Source organism: Lipophrys pholis (genome assembly GCF_963383615.2).
Source record: "Lipophrys pholis genome assembly, chromosome: 10".
NCBI lineage: Eukaryota > Metazoa > Chordata > Actinopteri > Blenniiformes > Blenniidae > Lipophrys > Lipophrys pholis.
Genome location: NC_137640.1, coordinates 3,286,020 through 3,297,468, shown reverse-complemented (window position 1 = coordinate 3,297,468; position 11,449 = coordinate 3,286,020).

Here is an 11,449-nt window from a genome sequence, read left to right as displayed (position 1 = left end):
AAAAAAAAAAAAAAAAAACCCAGAAGCACCATGAGTCAGAGTCGGACTCGGGCCATAACGAACACGCACACACACACACACACACACACACACACACACACACACACACACACACACACACACACACACACACACACACTCCAAGTGTGGTTTTATTGTTAATTTGATTAAAATCAGACTGTTTCTTGTTCTTTTGCTGGATTGTGTCAACAGTTATCCGCCGGGAAAATAGTGTCAGTTCTTTCTCCTGAGAAGGCCCGGTGTGTGTGTGTGTGTGTGTGTGTGTGTGTGTGTGTGTGTGTGTGTGTGTGTGTGTGTGTGTGTGTGTGTGTGTGTGTGTGTGTGTGTGTGTGTGTGTGTGTGTGTGTGTGGCAGAGATTTATGACCGGAAACCCGGTGAAGAGGAGACCGTGTGAACCGTCTAGGGTGACAATACTGTGAAAAGGAGGGAGGTGGGGGGGGTGGGATGTGAGGATGCAGGGAGGGATGGCACGACTGAACAGAGGAAAAAGAAGTCCAACTTTGCACCTGATATGCAAGCTGTCGCAGATAAAGTGATAAACCAGCCAAGATCTTTTAATACCGAAACACTCACTCACTGCTGGAAGGCGGCTGGGTTTCGTCTTTCATACCAGGAATTAAACAGGGAGTTAGCGCCTTTTTTGACCATGTACTTCCGAGAACGATGGATCAGCAGGAACCAAAATAACAGCTGTAGCGGTCTTGTTTGTTTTTTCAGTGTGTGTGCGAATATAGGACGCGGGGAAAGACGTATGCGATTTCGTTATTGCACTTTCGACAAAGGGTTTCTGAACGTACTGTATGTCAGCCCATCTCAAGGAGAAACCCTTGTTAAGCTGCCTTATTTGTTTCATGTAAAACACATCATGTAGTTTTTACGCACTGCGATGACCTACTTCACCATAGCAAGATAATTGGTTTATCACAAAGTGCAGAACTAGCGCACACTAGTGTGTTTTATCAGTGTTTGACTGTGTTGCCGGTATAATTTTAACTTTTTGCTTTGCAAAAGGTGCAAAGAGAAAATCCCATTGTCATACAAAAAACTGTATTCTAAAGCCCAGGTGAAGCGTTTGAATGAAGTTTCTATCTGTACTCTGTGGAAAGGCAAATTCATTTGACGGGCGCGTTTCTGCAAAGAGTGAATTCAAAGTAAAACACACAGGATAGATGCCATCGATCAGCAGGACACCAGGCGAGGCAACGGCATCTCTGATTGTCCATTTGAGAGGGAGAGGCATCATTTCTCCACAACCTGTGTAGTTTGTGCTTTTAGAAGAAAGAAAAACAACTGATGGCCGTCACATGCAGCACAAAATCTCCTCCAAAACTGATTTGTTTTCAGAACTGTGTATTCACACACCAATTGGCTTTGGATTTCAAATTCAGTGACATCAACCGGATAAGTAACTGTCGTTCTGTAACTGTTATCCAGGACTGTGGGAATCAGCAGTCTCATCTGAAGAGCCCTCTAAGATCTAAATCTTTAATTCTTTGGGTTTTATGTGAACTGCATATAAATAGGTGATAAGACATGACAGGCAACACTTTTGGGCGATAGGTTGTGTCCAATAACTTGTAATTATATTGGCCGTCTCAATCAAAATGCAGTTAATATTTGTGTAAATATGTGCATTTTCTGTTTGAGAAATAAGTGAAGTGAGGCGCAGGCAGGGTCCGGGTAATTACTGAGGTTTGAGAAGGTTGAACGAGGGATCCACCGATACCGATACCGTTATCGGGACCGATACTGCACGGAGTACTCATACTTGTAAAAAGATTCCCGATACAACCCCGCGAGTATTACGCCTGCAGCTACGCAAGACAGCACGAGCGACGTTTCAGAGATTCTTTAATATTAATGAGAAAAACAAAGCGTGTGTCTGTGCTGATCTCTGGCTGCAGCCGTTACCTGCAGATCCACCTGTTGCTTTTTCTCTGTGCACATTGGAGCAATTGAACCGCAGCACAGGACCTAAAGCCGTTTTCCTGCTCCTGATGACTCGAGACTCGAGTCTTTGGCCCCTCTATAGTGGCTCCGCGAACCCTTTCACAAAATCCTTCCTGAAGAAACATTTGATCTTGTTTTTGTTTTATTTATGCACACACGGTGATTTTCAGAATAATTTTCAGCTCTTGTCTAAAAAGGGCTTTCAAAAAAAAAAAAAAGAAAAAAGGCAAAACTATAATGGGGGTAAATAGCTAAAAAAACACTGGAAATGGGGGGAGGGCTGCTAAAATAGCTTTAAAACACCTAAAATGACTCGGATTTCTAACAGAGTAAAGCTTAAAAATGGGGGGAGAAAACACAAAAATGCTTAGAAAATAGCCAAAATGGTTAAAACGGATAATAATGTCAAAATTGTCATAATGTCATGACACGTTTCCCATCCTACATTGGAGTTGAAAACTCATAAATGCAATGTAAGATACAGTTTAAATTCATATATCAAAACTTTACACGCTGCATTCGCCTCATTTTAGACGTTTTGCGGCTCCAGTGAAATATTGATTTGGTGGAAAATTCCGAATCGTTTGGTCAGAAAGGTTGCGGATGCCGGATCTAGAGAAAGCGTGAACACCTGAAACTTCATGGTGACATAAAGCAACAACAGTAATAATCACATTTTAAGTGTTGTTTCAGAGTCTGGCCCTGTGATGTGAACATTAAAGCTTCAGTGCAAAACCAACGGGCGTACTGATGATTATCAAGTCAATGCAGTAAATTACAAAAGCACAACTGACGTTTTTATAATCCACATGCCTAACTTTATACTTTCTATGAATTCAAGTTGAGGCCATCAACAGATCGGCCTTAAAAGAAAAAAGTTGCGAGCGTGTCCGTGCGGCTTTCCGTGTACGTTGGTGGTAACACGAGAGAGAAGCCGAGCCGTGTATCCCCACCTCAGCTACAGTCCAGGGGAACCTATTTTTAGTGGCAGTTATATGAATTGGCTCAGTATATCAGTTCGGGCCGTGTATTCCTAACACTGACCCACTCATTACACCCCTCAACGTCTCACTCTCTCTCTCTCACTCGATCTCTTATTCATCATTTCACGCACCCATCATCGCCCCCATTGTGCCCTGCCTACAGTCACCCAGCCGGCTTTTGTTCAGCCTGCCCGCTCCATAATTCGGTCCATCCTGCCCTTTCCGCCCACCTGTCTTTTCCTTCCTTGTTTGGCGAGGAATTGCCCCGCAGAGGGTTTGTGAATGGGACAGCAGCGTCTGCCCTTCTCTGTGCGCTCTTTTAGTGTGTGCGCTGCTGCGAGGAGGAGGAGGAGGAGGAGGAGGAGGAAGCCGTGGGTTCAGGATGTGAGCCAGGTGCCTGCGTACCCTCCTGCCTCCTCCCTCACTGGGTCCTGACGGTGCCAGTCCCATAAGGGCTGACTTATTGAGCGTGACTCAGAAGGTTCTGTGGAAACGTACACACCGACCACAATGGCTTTATAATGACTGGCCAACCTTCTGGGACCCAGACAGCTATTTTCACTCTGTCTCTCTCTCTCTCTCTCTCTCTCTCTCTCGCTGGTCCTCTTCCCTCCCTGGATTTCTAATCCCTCTTTCCTTCCTTCTCACCCGGGGCCACTTCTTTTGCAGTGGCTGTTGCGTAATATATAGGGCAGAGTGATTGTGCCAGCACAGCACCTGAACAATCTTCTAAATGCAGGAAAAGGTGGACGTCTTCAAGCTATGATTCTATCTATAGCACCTGTCTTCTTCCTGGCAGAGCCTCTCTGGAGTGTCTTTAAGCATCCATTTAAATCTATTCTAAGTTTAAAAAAAAAAAAAGATTATTTCTACCATCTTAATTTGATAGAGGAATACATTTTCAGTCAAATTACACAACTTTGCAAAACACAATGAATATTTTCCTTTAAATTTCTTACTATTAAAATACAGAATGCATGAATTTGGTGGCACAAATTCATTGTTTGGGATTAGAGGATCTATCGTCACTCCTGAAAATACATTTTAGGATTTATTTTAACTGAAGCAGTAAACAGACTTTGCGTGTTTTCCCGGTGTTTTTGTTGGGTGTGTTTTTGTGTGAGCACAGTGATGGCCTGGCTACCTGTCTGCATTGTTTCCCTGTGGCGTCGGAATCCGGATTCATTGTTGAGAAGGACAGTGAATAGAAACTACTTACAAATAAAGCGTCTGCATATACGCTCCAAAAAATAATATGTTACTGAATCCCATTTAATCATGTTATCTGAACAACATGCATTAGAATGAACCATTTAATTAAGAGAAACTCAACATGCTCGTGTTAATCAAACATATTTCTTATAAGTAAACTAAACAACTGCCTAGTTGATTTTTTTTGTTGTGTAGATTTGTGTCCATTTTCCAAGTTACAGTACATAAACACGTCATTTCAACATTTTAGAAACTCTCACATAGAAATATTGTATATTTGGTAGTTTGACGTAACAAGAATTGGACTCAGTTACCCTGATGATAGTGGAGAATTGACCATTTTCACACTTGTACTCTTCTTCCTTTCGTATCTGATGTTCTGTCTTCAGTCCTTCTCCATCAATCCAACGAGATCCTGTCGAGTCCAAAGCTGGGTGAACTCTGTGAAGAAACAGTTTGGCTCCTAATTTAAAGTTTGTTAGTCTAATTCACTTTGACTCTCATTAAATAATTGATCTTTTTCTTTTTTCTTTTCATCTGACAACCTACTGCTACTCCCACTGTACTGATGCATCTTCTTTCACATGAATCCATAAACATGAGCCCCTTTACACACACACACACACACACACACACACACACACACACACACACACACACACACACACACACACACACACACACACACACACGCACACACTGGATTCTATTAGCCTGTGTTTGTCCTGTGGTCACACCAGGCTCTTTTTAATGTCCGTGAAGCCCAGCGACGCTGCTATTAGCTGTAAAGGCCGGCATCACAAGAGCACACATTCATACACACAACACACGCCTCATAAAGGCCGCATTATGAATGTGCAAGCTGGATGACATGTTTGTTTTTTTTATTTAAGTCATGGCCATACAGACCGTGCAGGACCAGACCTAAGGCTCGAGGTCTGGGTTGACCCTGGGTTAAAAGAGTTCAGGTGGCTGGATTTATGGGGCTTACTGAAGAGGTATTCCTTTAGAAATCTCAATCTCAATCCACTCCCATCACGGATGTCGAATTACTGTAGTACCAGTGAAAGTTACCTTCCAAAGTGTGAAAACGTTTGATGAAACTGTTATGGGCTCTGCTGTGCTTGCCCTTCATTTGTTGAAGCGTCAAAGAAGCCTGAAAAACAAACTGGTGCAGTTTGATTGAAATCTGAAAGCAGTTTAATGGATCAATTAAACTCAACACATTATGTTTGATCTTGTCAGTGAGTGAACGGAGGAATTATTTCTCTTCGTGACATTTTAAGCTCTTTAAGCTGCCAGCTGATGCAAATATCTAAACAGTGATTTCAGAAGTGATTTTAATCCAGCACCTGTCTTCGAGGTGGGAGTTTGCACATTTCTTTAGTTGAATAGCAATAATGGGAATAATAACTCATAAGTTAATCAGTTGATGTAACGCATCTGGTTTTGGCATTAAATCAGTCATATTATCCAACTTTTCAACACTTTCACATGGTCTCATTGGTCCAAAAACATTGTGTTCAAAGTTTATTGCTTCTCCTTGATTTTCCTCCATTTGAATATTGGATCATAGGAGCTGCATTCAGAATCTGCTGTGTCTGTGTGAGCTGGACTGGCTCCGCCCACACATGCCCATCTTGGGAAGAGGAGGAAGTACTTTCTCTCGTGGTGATAAACACATTAAGTGCAGATATATTCCCTTCTTTCTTGAGTCTGTTTGCTCAGGTAGAATGAATCATGATAAATATAGATCCAAACTGAATTATATTTAATCGCAATTAATCTAAATTCATCCACAGCAAAACTGTGATTAATCTGACTGCAATTGTTGTTGTTTTTTCATTTGACAGCACTAGTTTTTATACTTTCCCTCCACAACACTGAAAAATGCCAAAATTTCATAAGTGGGAGGCAAATAGAGCTCATGAAACTTTAGTATTAGTGTCAGCTTCAATTTCTAAAAGCTGCCTGCATGTTGGGATCTCATCTCAGCCGTCTCTTCTCCTATTTAGTTCATAAATCCTCCAAACAGATCTAGAGCATCTTCCTCGCTCTCACTGAACTCAATGAGTGATTTATCTATTCGATGCCAATGTGTGACAGCAACACTACAATGATACAGCTAATTAAAGGAGACAGCCTTTGTTTACCAAGTAACTATTTACGTTTTTTGAGTAACTAGGAAAGTCATCTTCTCTTCTAACTGGAGCCAAGGAAGACTTGTCAGTCACATGCACAACGCTGTTGCCAGACAAGAATCTTCAATGAATGCATGTAATGTTACTGCTTCTAAAATCGATACTGGAAGTGACTTTCAACAATCTGATCGATGTTCAGATGTATTTTTCCTTGTTCTACATCCTATGTGTGTGTGTGTGTGTGTGCGTGCGTGCGTGTGTGTGTGTGTGTGTGTGTTTGTGCGTGCCTGTGTGTGTGTGCGCGCGGACTGAAGCAGTAAAGAAAGGATCGCTTGAGATGACTGCTAATAGTTCACAGATGAAAGAGAGACTGAGCGGAAATTCAAAGGTAGCCAAGCAACAGGGGAATGCACACATGCACATTTTGCTCTTCCTCTCCCTTCCGCCTCTTTTCAACCCCGCCATGTGCACGCTCACACACACACACACACACACACACACACACACACACACACACACACACACACACACACACACACACACACACACACACACACACACACACACACACACACACCAGACACATGCCGGACTCTATCATCATTAACCAAAGCACAGGAACACAATGTTAAGCTCCTGTCCACAGTTTCGTCCGCTGGGTTTCGGGTTAAAATAGAAACTGTCTGCAGACGATGGCAGAGTGAGGTTTTGGGGGGGGGGTGCTCTAGGTCATAACAAAACTGACTGAGCCAAAAAAGCATCCCTGGATGATGTTAGCGTGTGGGAACGGCGTGTGTTGGGCTGCCTGCTTGTCCCCAGACTGCTGCGGTAGTTGTTGGTGAGGTATTTTAATGGGCCTCTGTCTCTATAAAGATGCCTTTGATCATGCACTCAGGATGCACGTGGATGTCGATTGCGTCGGAAACAGACACCTGGTCGCACACTAGAGCCTGTCTGTCTGCTGGCTGTGCCGTCGCCAAGCACCGGGAGAGTTTTGTTTGGGCTTTGTTGGATATTCAAGGGCCAATTTTCATCTTTAATTTGAGTTTCGTTTACATCCACATCTGACAAGATGTATAGAAATTACAGCCTTTTGTTCGACCATATCTCGAGGCGAGGGGCGGGCTGGCAGGTCTTCATTCCTCAATCTCAGAGAGCACAGGGCGTGTTCGCACTCTGCAGGGTGTGTTCGGTTAAAACAAACTCTTGTGTCATCTCTCTGTTGGGGAAGTTTATTTGTGTTGCCATTAAACCCGTTGAGAAGACAATCTCGGTCCATTTCCAAACACTCTGGTTAGTTGAAGTGTAAACACAAGACAAAGCCGAAACCAGCCAATCAGAGGACGTAATGGGACGAGACGCCACATGATACAACTCGACTGAGGTCGAAGCTTCGGTGACCTCGTGGTGACATCACACGCACATATTGACCTGACGCTGTGGTTGAGGTGCTGGTGATTCAGCCTGTGTGTGTTTCCTCCCCGCCTCTCTCACACTTATGGGTGAAAACGTCATGTACTGAAGCTGAAATGTCCGAATACACGCTTAATTTCACCTCTCGCAGTTTTTTTAGAAATTAAAAATTTTTTCCCATTTCGTTACGGCACAATACGACGCAACACGTTATGACACGGCACAATGTGCCACAAGGCCACACAACATGGAGCGACACGTTACCAACTGACTCAACGTGACATGACGCAATACAGCATGTCACAAAATCATACAGTACAACACAAAACTTACATAAAAAAGAAAATCACATCATAACTTCAGACAACACAATGGAGCACATCAAGTCACAATAGAGCTCATTACAGCACGATATCGTCATTACATGATACAATACAACACATTATGACATGAGACAATACTCATATGGCTCTTATCGAACAATATTATAATAATAATAATAATAAATTTTATTTTTAATGCACTTTATATTTAAACAATCCCAAAGTGCTGCAGGAAAAATGTATAATGTAAGTTATAAAAAAAACAAAAAACTGTTAGAATTGTAGGGATTGTTGGGTTCTAAAGAAACACATAAGGAGGCTTTTTTACAAAGGTTGTTTTTTTATATTATTATTTTTTTAAACATCTTTAGTTTATGGGGCCCTCAGGTGGTCACAGCAAGGGCATTCCGGAGTCTTGGGAGAGCTGAGATATGATTGATATGATCAAATATGGCATAAAACAACATGTTACGACTGCGTTTGACACAAAACAGTGCAGTATTGTGTCGGAGCAGCCGTCGGTAATTATGTGTGTGTGAAGGGATCATGTAAAGTGCTTTAAAAAAAAAAAGTTATATAAGTAAATTCTGTTAAAGTTTAATATATCTCATAAAAATGTCCAGTACCGCGTTTTAGTCAGACGTTAGAAGAGTCAGGCTAAATGAAAACAACCAAAGAGAAAAGCAACCGCCAGTCGTGACTCATTTCTACGGTCACCAATGTCTGCTTAACTCATCTGCTTTTTAATTTCCACGATGCCGCGGCGCACGTGTTGAAACCCGTTAATCCACTCAGCGTAATGGAGATGTAAAGTAAAGTGTTTAAGCTTTGCAATTTGTAAGGCTAATTACACAACACTAATTACTTGAAAATGGTGCGTTTAAGGACACGGAGGGGTTCAGCCGGAGAGAGCGGCGACATCACAGGACTGGTGAATAACTTCACCCGCACAATGAGGAACAATATTATGTTTTATTTTCATGTCTGTTTTGTTTTTTTAACTGAGTTCCGAGCATGTCTCTGTTTAATCAGGATGCATTCAAGGATGTAGAAAACAGGCTTTCTCATGAATATTATGCAGCTGAGATTCACACGTGTTGGTTATTTTGGCCAAATTAGGTTAAATTAGTTGTGAAATGCAGGATGCGGTTACTTTTTGGGACAGAAAAGTGCGGAATCTGTCTGGTTTTTTTTCCCCCTGTAAATTGTTGTAATCAATGTATTTTTTTTAAAAAGTATGACATTTTCAAACCTCTTCATTTAGCTTTGTTACGTTCCTACCGGCTATTGCTGCTCCGGCGCCAATGAAGCGCCGTCTGTCCCTGACGACTGAGGAAGTTGACCTGGGGAGCGCCATGTTCACGTGGCTGCCGACTGGTGTTCCCCTCGGTCCTTTATGCAATTCGCCTCAACCACATTTTCCTTCCCTGCGCCATCGCTTCCAGCTTTCTTGAGTGCGTCACTCACTCTGATGCATACGTTTTTCTGTATTTAATGTGGCGCTGTTGCACAGAGTGATTGAAGCCTCGTTCTACGAGGTGCTTAATAAACACACCATATACATCACTGTTCCTCCGAATTGCCTGTTTATGATGTTATCGGAGGAAATTCAAGTGCTTTGAATCTGGATTTGGTTCCAGGTTTGGTCGAGGTACAAGTCACACAGTTCATCGGATTGCAAGAGCCTTTATAGCTTCCTCAGTAGGAAGGCTGTGCTAAACAAAGGCACGAAACCTTAAAACGACAACTTAATCACCAGACACATTTGGACCAGCAGAGTTTAGCCCGATGTTGCTCAGTAGTTTAACTGCCCAGTGAATCCTGGAGGATTTTACTTTGAGCCATGCTACATGCTACATGCTAATGAGTTTCCGGGCTCCCACAGCAGGGATGCTACATGCTAAACATGACTAAAGTATGATTGATACACTCATTAACAGCGAGCTGGAGCGTGTAGCGGCACACAGCGAGCTCGGTCTACCATCTAGAGCAGGGGTGTCAAACTCATTTTCACCGAGGGCCACATCAGCATTATGGCTGCTCTCAAAGGGCCACATGTAACTGCAAGACAGTATAAATGTAACCAAATATAATGTAAGATAAACGTAACTACTCCTTAATTTTGAATAACTTACTATCACTTATTCATATTACAAATATTCCATATGCATTTGCATAGATGTAATGAAATATGTTTGTTAGTTGCTCTGTGAGGCTAACTTCGGCAGACTTCGCTCGGTGTCAAAACGCCAACGTATATTGTTGTGCTTGACAACCGACACACCTCATAACACAAAAGACATACCGGTTTTTCTCCTTGTTTTTTCTCCATGTATAACTCCTTCCCATCGTTCATGAATCAGCCTTCCATCTGCATCAATCTTTCTCTTCCTGAACATTTTGGGATCGTTTGTATTTCTCAATTCTACTTGTTAGAAATTGCATTGACGTGGGGTTTAGCTAATCCGGATATGCACAAGTGCAGAACTCCTTCCGTGTCAACAAAGGCACATGAAATTAGCATATTTTATAGAACGTTTGAACCTGCGCTCATGTGTTCCCAATAGACGAGCACCCCAAGGCTTGCACTCACACACTGCTCATCTATTGGGAACAATACGGTATTTACTCTAAGACAATCAGACCTTTCAGCTCTTGTGGGCCAAATGAAATAACGTGGTGGGCCACATTTGGCCCGCGGGCCTTGAGTTTGACACATGATCTACAGTCTCCAGCACGCATCGCGCAGTGTGTACATAGATAGATGCTATGCAGTGCTGTAGGCGTACTGGAGACTGTAAGGCCCAAAAAGTGCAAGGGCGGTACGGAGCGGTACGGAGCGGTACGGAGCGGTACGGAGCGGTACGGAGCGGTACGGAGCGGTACGGAGCAGTACGGAGCGATACGGAGCGGTAAGGCAAAGCGTACCCAGAGCCAAATCTGGTGCGCGTTTCCACTGCAGACAGTACGGTTAAAAAGTAGGTGGGGTTTAGAACTCCGCAGATATGTGACGTTGTAACAGTAACCTCAGCCGGTGGATCTGGACCGTATGAATCCTCTGTTGTTGTTTACATCCTCCCCTTTGCACTAGTTGTTTTGTTAACTTTTTGTTGCAGCCATAGAGCTGCTGCTACAACTTCCGTGTTGGTTCCAAGAGAGCGAACGGCCCCGGCGATGTTGCCACGGTGAAGTGACACCAGAGCGCACGCTGGAAGCTCAAAGCAGGACGTGACGTGACTCGGGACTCAGCAGTCCACCGGAGCTACTCCCAGCTGGCCGACGGACGTCCGCGGCCGCCGCCGAGCTCCCAGCTCCGATCCCGGTTCGGTTACGGCCGTAGCGCCTGCGCCTGTGCCTGCGCCTGCGCCTGCGCCTGCGCCCGAGTCCCAGTCTCGCTCCCTGCTT